Source organism: Manis pentadactyla, chromosome 9, assembly GCF_030020395.1.
Source record: "Manis pentadactyla isolate mManPen7 chromosome 9, mManPen7.hap1, whole genome shotgun sequence".
NCBI classification, from domain to species: Eukaryota; Metazoa; Chordata; class Mammalia; order Pholidota; family Manidae; genus Manis; species Manis pentadactyla.
This window is the reverse complement of record NC_080027.1, coordinates 43,435,923-43,448,354: the sequence shown is the minus strand read 5'-3', so window position 1 is coordinate 43,448,354 and position 12,432 is coordinate 43,435,923. Positions and strand designations below refer to the sequence as shown.

The 12,432-nt window shown below is 36.6% G+C and overlaps 1 pseudogene; it reads left to right on the top strand.

The window, feature by feature from the left end:
- The first annotated feature begins 869 nt into the window (after nucleotides 1–869).
- Nucleotides 870–1,953, top strand: LOC130685028 (olfactory receptor 51F1-like; annotated as a pseudogene).
- Nucleotides 1,954–12,432: the final 10,479 nt, after the last annotated feature.

Genomic DNA, 12,432 nt, shown 5'->3' with positions numbered 1-12,432 from the left:
CATGCTGTATTAGTGCCTGAAGCAAAAGGGAAAATGTGCCCCCCTAGTTTTAATGGAAGCAAACTCATCAACACTATTTTCAAAATCCACTTCTCGTTTTTCTCCATTTTCAACTGAGAAAATTGCCATATTGAAAATTTTCTTTTGACTAACTGAGAATTCTAAATAACCTTTCGTTAACTTTAGCTGAGGCAAGTTATCATAAATTCTATTTTGGAATAAATAAAATATTTAAATTTAAAATACAGTTTTGAAATTTAATTCAATCACTTTTAAATTTTTCAATATTTTAAGTAGTTTATTGTTCCAGAAAATATTAAATATTGAAAAACACATTAAAACAGGTACATGGGAGTACACATTTTTCATTTTGTCTCAGACTCAAAATGTGGCTAGGTGCAGCTCTGGGATTTATTCAGAATTTTGGTGTTCTGTTCATCATGGATTTTTGCATTTATTTTTATTCTTTAAATATCGCATTTAAAATGTTATTTATCTGGTTGCTGAGTTTTTTTAAGCACCCTTCTTATTTTCATACCCAAAGCAAAGGTCTTACTTAACTCACCCTAGTTTCAGCCCTGCTGCTCATAGAGTGTGTTAGACACAATGTAGTAGGAAGAGTGAAAGCTCTGAGTCAGCAATACTTGCTTTTACTTGTGTTTAATGAATTAACTTAGCCTGCCTGCACCTCTGTCTACCTCTACAAAATCAAGATAGATAAAAGCTACCTCTAAAACAGCTGTAAGGACTACATGATATATAATAATTAAAACAACTATCAAAATGCCTAACAGAGAGTAGCTTTAACTCAATGAAATGTGTCATTGCAGGAATTTACTGAAGGGAAGCACCGTCTCATGCAGTCCACCATGCTATCCATTGATAACTACACTTCTGCAACTTTCTTCCTGACCAGCGTTCCAGGGCTAGAAGTTTTCCAGTCTGGTTTTCCATCCCTTTTTCCTCCCTCTGTGAGGTCACCCTTCTGAGGAAGAGGACTATCCTGTATGTGGTGATGAGACACTACAGCCTTCATGAGCCATGTTCTATTTCTTTTCTATACCTTCCACCACTGACATGGCATCACTATTTCTTCTCTTACCGCAACATCAGGTGTCCGCAGTTCAATGCCAGGATCATCAGCCTGGATGCCCGCATTGTGCAGATGTTCCCACATGGATTTACCCTCACAGGATCGTCTGCACTTTTGGCCATGGCTTTTGACTGCTTTGTTGTCATCCACGACTCCCTAAGACATGCCATGATCTGAACCAGTTCTAGAACCATCAAAGTTGGTGTGGTGAATTTTATACAAATGCTGGTCAACCTAATGCCTTCGCTCTTGCTCCATAAGAGGTTATCCTCCTATGGTCTTAATGTGCTTTCTCACTCCTAATGCCACCACACTGAAGTGACTAAGTGTTCTTGCTCAAGTACCAAGGTCAACAGCATTTGCAGCTTAGTTGCTTTCATTCTAACATCAGGTATTGATATTCCCTGGATTTTTCTCCTATGTGCTATTCATTAAGTCCATTCTCAGCATCGCTTCCCCAGAGAAGAAGCAATATTTTAAGTAGTTTATTGTTCCAGAAAATATTAACTATTAAAAAACATATTAAAACAGGTACATGGGAGTACACATTTTTCATTTTGCCTCAGACTCAAAATGTGGCTAGGTACAGCTCTGGGACTTCTCAGAATTTTGGCACCTGTGTTTCTTACACTGGTGCTTTTTCCATCTTCTATATCCCCTGGGTCCTTTTGGTATTGATACATTGCTTTGGTTATAATGCTCCTCCATACGTCCATACATTGATGTCAAGTCACCATTTCCTATTTTCCCCAGTGCTGAACCCCATCATATATAGTGTAAAGACCACACAAATCCATAAAGCTTTCCTCATGCTGTTTTTTCAAACACAGAGTAGCCAGTCTGACCATGCAATGACTTAGACAGAGATGGCCTTCCTTCCTTCCTGTCTTCTTTCCTTCCTTAGGCTTTTTCCTAGTGGAGGTAATACAAGATCACATAAGAAACATTGCTGACCTCTCAAATAGCTTGTATAGTCAGTCTAGTGGCAGGGACATAAAATAAAATAATAATGAATGAGAAGTATTATCACAGAATTATATTCAAGAAGCCATATGGACACTGAAGAAAACATCTAAATCCTATTGGAGACTCAAAGAATTATTAGAGGAGGTGACTACTTGGACTAAGAAGAATGTGTAATAATGATGTAAAGGGCCTTCCAGGCCCAGCACACAACACTATGAAGTCAATTAAATATGACACCGCCTGATATGCCAAGAAATTGCATATGGCTAGTATAACTGAAGCAAGGGGTGTGTGATATAAGAACAGGGAAGAGAGTCTATATAGGAAATTATAAAATGATCTTTGTGTTAAGCAAAGTTAAAGTATGGAAAATAAAAAATAAAAAGGAGAATGATCAACTGAAATTAGGAAGCTTTAGTAGATTCCCTCTTAAGTAACATACATTCTGCTCTGAGGAAAAACATTTTCCCTTTATTCTTATGATTTGAGCCAATCTTTAAGAAATCTTGTAGTCTACTGTTGTCCCTCCATTGTTAATTTGGACTGCCTTGTGATAACTCTCACTCCCTTAATGTTATATAATACATTTTCCATTTGTTCTGCTTTATATGTAGGAATTACTTCTGGTATTATAATCTATGGTTTCTGGACTTGAAATGGATTCTAAGGTCTGAAGTACAAACTCAGATTCTTAAGTCCTCAAGGGCAGATAATGAAGATCATAAGATTTAAAAGATCAAAAGAAGACAGAATTGGTAGTAAATTTGGTGACTTTTTATCTAGAAATTTTCAACCCTTTCTCCCCTCCCAAAGTTCTTCTGACATAAGATATAAAAAAGGAGGCTCAAAATTGGAGGAAGAGGATGAAATATTTCACTGAAGGAAAGATATTTCTGTGACTTATTTTATAACTTGTAGAAAAATTTACATCTTAGAGTGATGTGTAGCTCACTGGGTTTAAGAGCATAATGGCAATAAGAGCATAATTATTGTAAACAGTATTAATTTTTTCCTTTGTTAAGTTTCCCCAAAAGCAGAAGCAATTTTGAATAAATAATAGTAGATAGAGTAGTGATAAATTAGAAGAATTGTAACATTAATTATGTACATATAAGTATGCTTCTGATAACCCACTAGTAGGGTCTATTATGCAGCTTCATCCTCCGTAAATTAAGTCTCACCATTTTATGTTTCCTTTCCATCACTAAGTCCTTATACATAGCTCTCTTTGCCATTTCTTCTCCAACAAACCAATATTTGGAGATACAACTAAAACCAAGCTTATAGAGAAGTTTTCAGTATACAATGCATATATTAGGAAATAAAAGAAAGGATGAGAACAATTATTTAAGTATCTCTCTCCAGAATTCAGAAGAAAAGTTTTAAATATAATAGGTGAAAAAATACATACAGGTGCAAAAATTTACTTAAAAAGCCATCATTCAATAAATAAGACAAAAACACAAAAGTTAACTCACCAGAAAGACTAATAAACTTGAATGGCAAGAATATTCAATTATACCTAAGGAAAAGGATAAAAAAAAAATCAATGTCAGGAATGAAGAGGTGATGTCATTACTGATCTTACACCACTTTTAATAAGGTAAAAGAAAAATTTTTAAACCTGATGCCAATATTTTTAAAATGTATATGAAATGAACAAATGTCTAAAAAACACAACTTAGAATAGTAATGAAAGAAAAAGAAAGGCTCAGTAATCCCACAGATATTACATACATTATACTCGTATTTATAAACCACTACAAAGACACACAATAGGAAAAAAAGAAGGAAGGGAGGAAGGAAGAAAGGAAGGAAGGAAGGGAGGGAGGGAGGGAGGGAGGAAGGAAAGGAGGGATGGAGGGAAGGAGGGAAGAGAGAAAAAAACAGAACAACTGACTTGAATCTCTAACTTACAGGCTCCAACTTTACACAAACTCTTCAAGAGAATAGGCAAATGAGGAACATTCCCTAATGCAATTTATAAAACAAGGAGATGGATTTAAGATGGCGGCATGAGAGGAGAGATAGAGGCTTCCTCCTAAAACTGGATATAATTAGAAAATATAGTTGGCACAACTAATCCTGAGAGAACAAAGGAAAGAGGACAGCATCAGACTGCACACACCTGGAGAAAAGAGCAGACCTCAGTGAACAGGGTAACGTACCAGAGCTGTGGCTCAGCGGGACCCGAGCCCTTGCCCCACCCCAGCTCACTGGTGGAAGGAAGAGAAATGGAGCAAGGAGGGAGTGGAAGGCTTGGGACTGCTGAATACATAGCTCTGGAGATCGCTGCTGGGAGCACAAACCTACATTTCATGGTGCTTTCATGAGACTCACATGACTACCGGGTTGGAAAGTTAATACAGGCAGAGTTCCTGAGGAGACTGGGATTCCGGCTGCTTGTGGAAAGCAGGGATCCATATCCAGCTGCTCCAGGATAAAAAGTTATACCTGTGTGCTCGGCCCACTGGCTCAGGCAGTGGAGACAGGCAGAGCAGCTGCGAGGCGGGAAACAGTTTTTTCCTCCCCCCAGGCACCAGTACCGCTCCCCTGCGACCCCCGACATTGCTTCAGGGGCTGAGCAGCTCCAGAATGGAGCTTCTGGACACTAGAGGGCGCCATATACAAATATGAAACACCAAAGGAACCTTGTCCAGAGTAAAATTATTAATACAACTTCTGAGAAGATTTAAATGATATGGACCTTGTGACTCTTCCTGAAAGGGAGGTCAAAATAAAAATCATCAACATTCTAATGGAGGTACAGAAAGACATCCAAGAACTCAGGAATGAATTCAGGTCGGAGATCCAATCGTTGAAGAGCACGATGGAAGTTATTAAAAGCAGGTTGGATACAGTGGAGGAGACAATAAATGAAATAGAAACTAGAGAAGAGGAATACAAAGAAGCTGAGGCACAGAGAGAAAAAAGGATCTCTAAGAATGAAAGAATATTGAGAGAACTGTGCGACCAATCAAAGCAGAACAATATTCACATTATAGGGATACCAGAAGAAGAGAGAGAGAGAGAAAGGGATAGAAAGTATCTTTGAGGAGGTAGTTGCTGAAAACTTCCCCAATCTGGGAAAGGAGATAGTCTCTCAGGCCATGGAGATCTACAGATCTCCCAACACAAGGGACCCAAGGAAGACAACACCAAGACACATAGTAATTAAACTGGGAAAGATCAAGGATAAGGACAGACTGGTAAAAGCAGCCAGAGATAGAAATAAGGTCACATACAAAGGAAAGCCTATCAGGCTAACATCAGACTTCTCAGCAGAAACCTTACAGGCCAGAAGGTAGTGGCATGATGTATTTAATGCCATGAAGCAGAAGGGCCTGGAACCAAGACTACTTTATCCGGTGAGATTATCATTTAAATTTGAAGGAGGGATTAAACAATTTCCAGATAAGCAAAAGCTGAGAGAGTTTACCTCCCACAAACCATCTCTACAGTCTATTTTGGAGGGACTGCTATAGATGGAAGTGTTCCTAAGGTTGAATAGCTGTCACCAGAGGTAATAAAACCACAGTAAAGAAAGTAGAACAGCTAATTATGAAGCAAATGCAAAATTAAATTAATTATCCCTAAAGTCAATCAAGGGATAGACAAAAAGTACAGAAGTTGATACCTAACATGTAAAGAATGAAGGAGTACGAAAAGGAGGAGAAATAGAAGAGAACCTTTAGATTGTGTTTGTAAGAGCATTTGAAGTGAGTTAAGTTAGACTCTTAGATAGTAAGGAAAGTAACCTGGAACCTTTGGTAACCACGAATCTAAAGCCTGAAATGGCAATAAGTACATACCTATCGATAATCACCCTAAATGTAAATTGACTGAATGCACCAATCAAAAGACATAGAGTCACTGAATGGATAAAAAGACAAGACCCATTTATATGCTGCTTACAAGAGACTCACCTCAAACCCAAAGACATGCACAGACTAAAAGTCAAGGGATGGAAAAAGATATTTCATGCAAACAATAGGGAGAAAAAAGCAGGTGTTGCAATACTAGTATCAGACAAAATAGACTTCAAAACAAAGAAAGTCACAAGAGGTAAAGAAGGACATTACATAATGATAAAGGGCTCAGTCCAACAGGAGGATATAACCATTATAAATATATATGCACCCAACACAGGGGCACCAGCATATTGAAACAACTACTAACAGAACTAAAGGAGGAAATAGAATGCAATGCATTCATTTTAGGAGACTTCAACACACCATTCACTCCAAAGGACAGATCCACCAGACAGAAAATAAGTAAGGATACAGAAGCACTGAACAACATACCAGAACAGATGGACCTAATAGACATCTATACAACTCTACACCCAAAAGCAACAGGATACAAATTCTTCTCAAGTGCACATGGAACATTCTCCAGAATAGACCACATACTAGGCCACAAAAAGAGCCTCAGTAAATTCAAAAAGATTGAAATTCTACCAACCAACTTTTCAGACCACAAAGGTAAAAAACTAGAAATAAATTGTACAAAGAAAGCAAAAAGGCTCACAAACACATGGAGGCTTAACAACACGCTCCTAAATAGTCAATGGATCAATGACCAAATTAAAATGGAGATCCAGCAATATACGAAAATAAATGACAACAAAAACACAAATCCCCAACTTCTGTGGGATGCAGCAAAAGCAGTCTTAAGAGGAAAGTATATAGCAGTCCAAGCATATTTAAAGAGGGAAGAACAAACCCAAATGAATAGTCTAACGTCGAAATTGGGTAATTATCGAAATTGGATAAAGAAGAACAAATGAGACCTAAACTCGGCAGAAGGAGGAACATAATAAAGATCAGAGGAGAAATAAACAAAATTGAGAAGAATAAAACAATAGAAAAAAATCAATGAAACCAAGAGCTGGTTCTCTGAGAAAATAAACAAAATAGATAAGCCTATAGCCAGACGTATTAAGAAAAAAAGAGAATCAACACACATCAACAGAATCAGAAATGAGAAAGGAAACATCATGACGGACCCAACAGAAATACAAAGAATTATTAGAGACTACTCTGAAAACTCATATGCTAAGAAGCTGGAAAACCTAGAAGAAATGGATAACTTCCTAGAAAAATACAACCTTACAAGACTGACCAAGGAAGAAACACAAAATCTAAACAAACCAGCAAAGAAATTGAAGTGGTAATCAAAAACTTTTGATTTACCTCGGATTTTTATCAGACATACAGAGAAAATATAATACCCATTCTCCTTAAAATTTTCCAAAAAAATAGAAGAGGAGGGAATACTCCCAAACTCATTCTATGAAGCCAACATCACCCTAATACCAAAACCAGTCAAAGACCCCACCAAAAAAGAAAATTACAGACCAATATCCCTGATGAACGTAGATGCAAAAATACTCAACAAAATATTAGAAAACCGAATTCAAAAATACATCAAAAGGATCAGACACCATGACCAAGTGAGATTCATCCCAGGGATGCAAGGATGGTACAACATCCAAAAATCCATCAACATCATCTACCCCATAAACAAAAAGAAAGACAAAAACCACATGATCATCTCCATAGATGCTGAAAAAGCATTCGACAAAATTCAACATCCATTCATGTTAAAAACTCTCAACAAAATGGGTATAGAGGGCAGATACCTCAACATAATAAAGGCCAAATATGATAAACCCACAGCCAACATCATACTCAACAGTGAAAACCTGAAAGCTTTTCCTCTGAGACTGGGAACAAGACAGGAATGCCCTCTCACCCCACTGTTATTCAACATAGTACTGGAGGTCCTAGCCACGGCAATCAGACAAAACAAAGAAATACAAGGAATCCAAATTGGTAAAGAAGAAGTAAAATTGTCACTATTTGTAGATGACATGATATTGTACATAAAAAACCCTGAAGACTCCACTCCAAAACTACTAGAACTGGTATCAGAATACAGCAAAGTTGCAGGATGCAAAATTAACACACAGAAATCTGTGGCTTTCCTATATACTAACAATGAACTAATAGAAAGAGAAATCAGGAAAACAATTCCATTCACAATTGCATTAAAAAGAATAAAATACTTAGGAATGAACCTTACCAAGGTAGTGAAAGACCTATACCATGAAAACTATAAGAGAAATTAAAGAGGACACTAACAAATGGAATCTCATCCCATGCTCATGGCTAGGAAGAATTAATATCATCAAAATGGCCATCCTGCCCAAAGCAATATACAGATTTGATGCAATCCCTATCAAATTACCAACAACATTCTTCAACGAACTAGAAAAAATAGTTCAAAAATTCATGTGGAAACACCAAAGACCCTGAATAGCCAAAGCAATCCTGAGAAGGAAGAATAAAGTGAGGGGGATCTCGCTCACCAACTTCAAGTTCTAATACAAAACCACAGTAATCAAGACAGTTTGGTACTGGCACAAGAACAGAGCCACAGACCAGTGGAACAGAATAGAGACACCAGACACTAACCCAAACATATATGGTCAATTAATATTCGATAAAGGAACCATGGACATACAATGGGGAAATGACAGTCTCTTCAACAGATGGTGCTGGCAAAACTGGACAGCTACATGTAAGAGAATGAAACTGGATCACTGTCTAACTCCATACACAAAAGTAAATTCCAAATGGATCAAAGACCTGAATGTAAGTCATGAAACCATAAAACTCTTAGAAAAAAACGTAGGCAAAATCTCTTGGACATAAACATGAGCGTCTTCTTCATGAACATATCTCCCTGGGCAAGGGAAACAAAAGCAAAAATGAACAAGTGGGACTATATCAAGCTGAAAACCTTCTGTACAGCAAAGGACACCATCAATAAAACAAAAAGGTACCCTACAGTATGGGAGAATATATACATAAATGACAGATCCGATAAAGAGTTGACATCTAAAATATATAAAGAGCTCATGCACCTCAACAAACAAAAAGCAAATAATCCAATTAAAAAATGGGCAGAGGAGCTGAACAGACAGTTCTCCAAAGAAGAAATTCAGATGGCCAACAGACACATGAAAAGATGCTCTGCATCGCTTGTCATCAGAGAAATGCAAATTAAAACCACAATGAGATATCACCTCACACCAGTAAGCATCGCCACCATCCAAAAGACAAACAACAACAAATGTTGGCGAGGTTGCGGAGAAAGGGGAACCCTCTTACACTGCTGGTGGGAATGCAAATTAGTTCAACCACTGTGGAAACAGTATGGAGGTTCCTAAAAAATCTCAAAATAAAAATACCATTTGACCCAGGAATTCCACTTCTAGGAATTTACCCTAAGAATGCAGCAGCCCAGTTTGAAAAAGACAGATGCACCCCTATGTTTATTGCAGCACGATTTACAATAGCCAAGAAATGGAAGCAACCTAAGTGTCCATCAATGGATGAATGGATAAAGAAGATGTGGTAGATATACACAATGGAATATTATTCAGCCATAAGAAGAAAACCAATTCCGCCATTTGTAACAACATGGATGGAGCTAGAGGGTACTATGCTCGGTGAAATAAGCCAGGCAGAGAAAGACAAGTACCAAATGATTTCACTCATCTGTGGAGTATAAGAACAAAGAAAAACTGAAGGAACAAATCAGCCTTAGAATCACAGAACCCAAGAATGGACTAACGGTTACCAAAGGGAAAGGGACTAGGCAGGAGGGGTGGGAAGGGAGGGATAGGGGCAGGGAAAAAGAAAGGGGGCCTTTTGATCAGCATGTATAATGTGGTGGGGGCGTAGGGAGGGATGTGCAACACAGAGAAGACAAGTAGTGAGTCCAGAGCATCTTACTATGCTGATGGACAGTGACTGTAATGGGGTTTGTGGGGGGGGACTTGGTGAAGGGGGGAGTCTAGTAACCATAATGTTCTTCATGTAATTGTAGATTAATGATAATAAAATGAATAAAAAACAAAAACAAAAAAATTTATAAAACAAATTTTACTCAACATTACAAAGAAGGAATAAGCCAGTGCAGTAAGAGAAAAGAAACTCATACATTTACACACACACACACACACACACACACACACACACACACACACATGCTTACGTATATAGAATAAATAGGAAGAAATATGAATACTGTCATTTATAGAAAGCCTGATAGGTTATGTAGAATATCAAGAAAAATCAATAAATAAGCTTTTAAATTAGTGAGTGGATTTAGCAAGATTTATGATACAATGTCGCCATACAAAAAGTATTTTCATATATTCCATTAACAAACATTTAGAAGGGTAGATTTAAAGGGTTATCATTTAAATTACACAAAAAAACCAAACACCTAAGAATAAATTTTCTGAAACTGTAAAACACCTCTACCCTGAAAACTATAAAACAGAATTAAAATTAAATAAATCCTAAATAAATGGAAGGATAAACTAAACCCATGGACTGGATGATTCAGTACTTTAAAGTATTGTGAAATATTTTACCTAGTTAGTTTGAAGATTCAGTGCAGTCCTGTCAAAATCTCAGAACTTCTGTGTGATGCATCTGTGTGTGTTAATTAACAAGCTGATTCTAAAATCCATAGTCAAATTTAAAAAATAAAGTTTGAAGTCTTACTCTACTCAATATCAGAATTATTAAAGAGCTACAATAATTAAGACAATGTGCTTTTTGCTCAGAATTAGACAAATGGGGTAATAAAATAGAATAGAGTCCAAAACAAAAACATTAAGTACATGGATGCTCTATTTATAATAAATGTTACCATGTAGCAATGTGGAAAAAACAGTCTCTTCAATGAAAGATCCTGAGCTAATTTTATATTCATGTTCAGAAAATAAACTTGACCTCCACCTCATACCATAAACAAAAATCTATTCCAGATGGATTATAGATTTAAATATAAACAACAAAAAACATTAAATTCCTATAAACAACATTGGATAATATATTTAGGTTGTTTTTTAACAGAACATAGAAGGCACTAAATATAAAGGGAAAACAGCTTGCTCTAAATTAAAACAGGATATTCTGTTCATCAAACAGCACTTTCAAGAAAGTGAATACTAAAAAGAGGATGTGTGTCCTATATATATAAGAAAATCTGAAAAATCAAAAAAGGCAATGAAGAAATAGAGAAAAGTTTGGAACAGGCACTTACAAGAAGCTATATTCAAAGTGCCATTAAATATAAAAATTTATATGATATCATTAGTTGGGAAAATGCAAATGAATACTAAAATCAGACTACAAACCCACAGGAATGGCTAACATTGGAAATACTGATAATACCAAATATTGATAAAGATATGAATCAACAGGACCACTCACATCCTAATGGTGTGAATGTAAATCAGTACAAACTCCTTCTGAAACTGTTTGATAGTGTCTCAAAGTTGGCCTAGCAATTTAACTCCTAAAATAAAATCAACAGAAATGGATATATGTGTGCTCCTAAGGTCATAATAAATAATTATTGTAGCAGCATAATTATTTATAACCAAAACCTGAACACAACAGAAGTGTCCAGGAAAAGAAAAATGGGCAATCTGGGGTATGTTCATACAATTATAAAAATTAAAAAGAATGAAAAACTCTCATATTCACCATGAAAAAATCTCATAAAGATTATATGAAATGAACCAAATAAAGAGGCATACAAACTGTTTTATTCAACTTATATATTTTTATTTTATTACATTATAGATGCAAATTGTAGGTAAAACTAATCTAAGGTGTGGAAGTGAGGACAGTACTTTGCATACATACTGTTTTATTCAACTTATATATTTTTATTTTATTACATTATAGATGCAAATTATAGGTAAAACTAATCTAAGGTGCAGAAGTGAGGATAGTAGTTACTTTGGGCGTAGAAGGAGGGTACAGTTATTGGGATGGGATAGAAGAGGATAGCTAATAAAGTTGTATATCAGGACAGGCAAACTATAGCCCACTGGCTAAATTTGGCCTGCTGCCTGTTTTTTTTTTTTTCCAAGAGTTATTTTTTATTGTAGTATAGTTGATATAACACATTATATTGATTTCAAGTATACAACACAGTGGTTCAACAGTTACACACATTAAATCCTCACCCCAGCTAGTGCAGTTACTATCTGTCAACACAGGAAGATGTTACAGAGCCACTGACTATATTCTCCGTGCTGCACTTCCATCCCCATGACCAACTCATATGATGATTGAGATTTTTGTGCCTCATCCCCCTTCTGCACCCCACCCGCCTGCCCCACCCCCACTGCTCCCACCATGGTGACCACCCATCACTTCTCAGCGTCTCTGAGTTCACTGATGTTTGTTCATTTTGTTTTGCTTTGTTTTTAGATTCCACATGTAAGTGAAATCATACGGTACTTGTCTTTCTCTGCCTGGCCACCTGCTTTTATG